Genomic DNA, 6,121 nt, shown 5'->3' on the forward strand with positions numbered 1-6,121 from the left:
AATATGGGTAGCAAGAGTAGCTTCCAAAAAAGCAGTTATTACTTTAGCATTCACAAGTGTGCTTTCCTTAGACACCTGAATGAGATTTTCATGTCATGATGCATGGAGAGCTACTATAGCTGCCAAAGTACCTCCCTTTACTTACCCTGGGGGAAACCAGAACACCTGTGATGCCACCATAGTGTTCTGCTGATGTTATACCTGTGTATTTTTGATGTTATAACTATTTAGTATTGGTATTTTCTTCTCTGGAGATTTTCTTAAGAGCTGCTCACATGGACATGATGCCTACAGGGTGGGATCCTTGTAAATACAAAACAAAAAGCTTTCTTATACTAAAACCTGGTTTTGTGGTGCTTTGTCATGTTCAGTGACCTCTTACACCATAAATTCAATTGCATTGAATTCAATAGAACTGTTAACAGGAAAAGCAGTTATCCAGTGTAAGGAAAGTTACCAAAATCCAATTGATCCAAATTATTTTTACATAAAACTGAATGATATCTTTATTCTAAATTGAATCAAATTGAACAGATGTCATAGTTCTACACTCTCTCAGGGCTGTGCAACATGCATGTGGTGCAAGTCCAGGCTGGATGGGAAATGAAGATGGCCTTGCAGGAAAAAAGAATTTCCCGTTAATCTTCCCATTAACTCTGGGATGTGGAAGTCTTAACATTTCATAACACAGCTCACTTCCAGCTGCAAGTCGCTTCTGGAAAAATTAATACATCATGGAATCCCACTTACTCATGGTCCCTTTGCAAACCCTTGATCCAAGAGGAAATATTGGGAAAACTGTGTCTTCTCTATCAGCAAGAATGAGAGATGCAGCCTGAGCAGACCAGAGTGGCATCGGGATGGGATTCCCACCAACTTGTGTAGCTGAGCAGGAGACGTCTTCCCCTGCGGCAAGTACAGTCCTAAGGCAGAACTCAACCTGCTGTGTCTTGTAATGTACTGCACAACAGCATTATCACAAGTACTATTTTTTTCACACTGAGTTTATTTTAGGAACTTGGGTATACAATCTCTATTATAGATCAGTTACTGTACTATAAATAGCAACAGTCAGAGCTCCTTTGGATTAATGATTTACTTGTAATGTATTTTTTAACCTTAAAATAAAGCACAAAATTTATTTTTAGCTGTAGCTTCCCTATAGCTACAGAGGATAATATGATCCATGCCTTGAGCAAGTCTCTAAAGGAAAATTCAATGCACTTTCCAGTTAGCCCATGGAAAAATTATTATGTGCTGAACATTAGATATGTTTGAACACTAGTATATCAAAATAGCAGAAAAGCTAGACAGGTGGGAAAGACTGCCAATATACCATGTCAGAGGAATTCATAAAGAAGTGGGTTTTTAGGCTTTTCATTTCAGGGAGGAATGGGAAGACAAGACAAGGTTAAACATTGCCAAATTTTATGCTTGATCTTTAAAAGATTTGAATATATTACTAGAAATACTCATTTTCTGCTTGTTGTGTTAGGAGCTGAGGGTATTAAGTACTTCACATATTGAGATCTATGTATTTTGCATACTAACAGCAGCTGAGTGTACTTAGCAAGTCATTCATATAACACTTGCCTACACTTGTCAATATGGGTTTTTATATGAGGGAGATTTCCAAGATCTGCTGTAGCAAAAATCTATTCTGTTTTTCACTTGGTTGGTATAATTTTGTATCACCTTTGCTAGTTTGAAAATTAAAGACCTTGCTTCCTTGAAACCCCTTTTCTTTTCCTATCATACTTCAAACAAATGCCATCATACTAATTGTGGACTAGCCAATCTGAAACTGAATCAGGGTAAATGAGGGAGTAACATTGCACAGTACAACCACCATCTAATTTTATCACAACAGTGGAGCCTTCCAGTTCACAAATGTTGATGCTGGGCAGTGCTTTAAGTGAGAAAACCATTCCTCTGTGGATGGATACAATAGACCACAGTACACCATTTAATATTGACATGTTAATCAGTGGACAGCAGACTTTTTACTGATATTGTAAGTGTAGCTTTACAGAATGAACATCTGCCATTGCTGATTATATTAAAATTACAGTGTTCACAGCTGATACATAGAGGTGATCAGTATGTTGCCTGTAACATATATGTATCAACAAATATCTACAAGTAGTTGGTGCAAGGTTAGTGGGGAGAAGAAATATTCGGTTACAAGAAAGCTTCATGTTTTCTGGGTCTCTGGGACAGGAATTGGGGAATCCTATGGACAACTGCCACAGCTGAAGCACCTAACAGAAAATTAAGGTCCAATAAAGAGGGAGGTATTTCACATGCACCAGCTAAGTCACACCTGCACATGTATCTTCTTTATCTCTGCCATGTTGCCAGGTTTTGATAGATAATGCCATCAGAGGTGGAGGGCAAGGTGACCACACACTCTCTGTGGACTGGTTAAAGAACACTCTGGGGCACAGACTGTTACCCTGGAGTCAATGAAACCTGTGTCCTTGCTGAGGTGAACAGTTAGGGCATTTCTATAATACAACAACATTAGAGCACCAGAAGATTTTCCGAGCCTTGGGGTCCAGATCCATGGACCTTTACAACTTCCTTGAATTGCTCACATAGTGTCCTGTCCTCAAGCAAGCATCACTCTTGCCTGCTATAGAGTATAGGAAAATATATGGAGAGAGTGTGTGTATATATACACACACACATATATATAGACAGAGGGTATATATAGAGGTCAGGAAAGACTCATTTAAAGAAAACAGTCTGTGTGCAAGCAACACATCACACTGGCATCATCACCTTAATCAGGGCAATAATTTGTCAGCCTGCCTGTCTTCTCTGATACTCTCAGATATGAAGACTCTTTTTTAGCTCTCCTGTGATGTTAAAACCTTAAACATTCTTACCATGATTTTCTTTGAAAAAAGCCTGCTGCACTACTCATTAAATTGTATAGCTTGCCTGTATGCAATACAGCATTAATAAGCATGATAGTGAACATGAGAATTACAGACAGTTTTCCTGGAATTCCCTATAGGAAGGACTGATGACTACTTTCCTTTTTGGATTGTTTGGGGTTTGTGGGGTTTTTGAGACAATTTTCATGAACTTTTAAGGTTATTGGTCTTCATGGGTTTGGGAGGGGAAAGTCCTGCTTAACTGAATTAATTTCTCTTTATGACATAGTCACCCATCTAAATGTAGATATTTCTGGGATTTTTGGTTATATCAAAGCATTTGATACTGCCTCTCTCAGTATCATTCTGTCAGAATGTCCAGCACACAGCTAGACAAGTCCATAATATGTTGGGTGAACAACTGGCTGACGGGTCGGCTTAAAGAGTTATAGCAAATAGGGTTACATCCCGCTGGCAGCCAGTGGCATTCCCTAGGGCTCAGGTTTAGGGCCAATACTCTTTAATGTTTTTATAAATGATCTGGATGCAGTAATCATATGTACATTAAGTTTGCTGATGATACTAAATTAGGAGGAGTGTGGACTCCCTGAAGGGTAGAGATACACTTACAGAGACATCTAGATAGACCAGAGAGCTGGGCAGTCACCAACCAGAACAAGATGAAGTGCAAGTTTCTCCACCCAGGACAGGGTAATCCTGGTTATACCTACAAACTGGGGAATGAGAGGCTGGAAAGCAGCCCTGCAGAAAGAGATCTGGGGGTTTGGGGTGACAGCAAGTTGAATATGAGTCAACAGTGTGCCCTGGCAGCAAAAGAGCCAACCATGTCCTGGGGTGCATCAAGCACAGCATAGCCTGTCAGTCGAGGGAGGTGATCAGCCCACTCTACGCTGCACTCCTGCTGCCCCACCTCAAGCACTGTGTGCAGTTTTTGTTCCTCAATACAAGAAGGATGTCAAGCTATTAGAGTGTGTACTGAGGAGGGAGACCAAGCTGGTGGAATGTTTTGAGAGCAAGACAAGAGGAGCAGCTGAATCTCTTGGTTTGTTCAGCTTAGAGAAGAGAAGGCTGGGGGAGAACCCCATCGCAATCTACAGCTTCCTTAAGTGGTGCAGTGGAGTGAAAGGTGCTGATCTCCCTTCTCTGGTGACCAGCAGTAGGATATGAGGAAATGGAATGGAGCTGTGTCAGGAGAAGTTCAGACAACCAGGTAACCCACCCCCTTAATCTTCTTAATCAATTCTTTAAAGTACTTAGGAGAAAAAGCAGATTTAGCTACCAGATCACAGCTCTCTAACACAATGCTGGCCATTATTACCATCCCCAAGATAAGTTTACTTGTGAAGAACTTCACTTTTGGTAAGGAATCTCCACATGTGTGAAAGTAAGTTCCTGTTTTTTTTTACAAGGCATTTTTTACACAGGCATGTAGCGTCAGGACAAGGGGGAATAGCTTTAAACTGAAAGAGGGGAGATTTAGATTAGGTATAAAGAAGAAATTCTTTACTGTGAGGGTGGAGAGACACTGGAACAGGTTGTCCAGAGAAGCTGTGGGTGCCTCATCCCTGGAAGTGTTCAAGGCCAGGCTGGATAGGATTTTGAGTAACCTGGTCTAATGGGAGGTGTCCCTGCCCATGGCCCAGGGTAGATGATCTTTAAGATCCCTTCCAACCCAGACCATTCTATGATTCTATGACTTAAATTGGGCTAAGTCACATTTATAATTGTTTGTAAATATTTTGTATCACAAATGGTTTTGCTGTGTAATGACAGTTCTGAGACATATCCCCAGGTAAAGCTCTTCGTACTCATATTTATCATCTGTAGGCTTGCCAAGACCTTAGTGTGTCTCATCTACTTCTTTCACAGCTAAGTAGTATTATTTCAGGGTCTTCTGCTGACAGTAAGATTAGCTACACAAGAAAAGGAGCCTGAGGTCAATATGTATATTACAACACCTACAAAACATGTTTGGTAACTCCAGTGTGCCATTTGTGAACACTGCTTTAAACCAGTTTATTTTGAATGATGCTCAAGTCATAGGTATCATACACATCTATAAGGTTGTAGTTTTGTTTTGTTTTCCTAAGAAGAGCAGGAAATTTAAGCAGTAACCTGGCTGGGAACTACTCAGATTTTCAGATGGAGGAATTTTGTTGCAGGGCAAAGGTAGCCCTTCAGCAAGTGGTTTAGGAAGTTATTGCTGTTAGTTCCTAGATTCTCATCAGAGATGGACAGACAGATTACAAGAATGCTTCCAGGCCACTGTCATGCCTGATAGAATGCATTTGCATAAATCTTCACAAGTTCCTCAGGGGCACTAAACTCTTTAAACCACTCTACCAGGACCACAAGCCCATGTGCAGGTGGAAGGAAGCTGTCCGTTGTGGTCATAGGGTAGTTTTCACCTTCTTTCCCTAAAAGTCCTTTTCAAACTCGTTGCCCTTGTTTTCCCATTAAGTTCTTCATTTTCTCAGAAAACATTTGGCTTAAGGTGAAATTTTTGTGTCCAGATCATCAAAAGCATGTTCATGACCCCCCTGTTCCACACTTCAGCTTAAGCTCAACAAAGCAAATCAGGAGCATTTCTCTTTCTTGATTTTATCTACTTCCTTCTCCTCACTCTTATCCTTAGGTGCATGCCCCAGGATTTTCTGCAGAAAAATTGAACAAGTTTTATTTCTTGGAGTGTGCACCTCCTCATTTCAAGGTCTATTAGAGGACACAGGCACAGGAACTGAGATTCTGACTCAAATCCATGTGAGGTAATTGAATATTCTGATCTGAAATAGGTACAACTTTGGATTTTAGGTTCTGATTCTGCATCATACAACTATTCCTTACTACTGAAACACATACACAAACCAAGCTAGCATTAAGGTGGCCTAATGATTTTATCAGCAACTTATTTTTTTTTCAGGAGAAAGGCATTATGAAGGGACCTTTCATGAGTTAAGCACTTTTCCGATCTAAAATATCCCCAAAACTGCAAAAGCAGCTGGGATTTGTGAATCAGAGTATTTCTAGCTAATAGTAATAAAGGCATTGCAATCCTATGTCAGGCTTGACTTTTTTAATCAAATGACACAGTTGAAGGAAATGCAATGTTAACAATATTAACCATGTTAAAGATGGTCTCCAGCCTTAGTCCACTCACAGAAAGCTCCTGGATCTAGGTCCTGTAGACACTGAAGTATGACAGAACTTTGCCAGGGACT

The sequence above is a fragment of the Pezoporus flaviventris genome, unplaced genomic scaffold, assembly GCF_033815535.1.
Source record: "Pezoporus flaviventris isolate CSIRO_AGI_PZ_B2104156 unplaced genomic scaffold, CSIRO_AGI_Pfla_v1 ptg000045l, whole genome shotgun sequence".
NCBI lineage: Eukaryota > Metazoa > Chordata > Aves > Psittaciformes > Psittacidae > Pezoporus > Pezoporus flaviventris.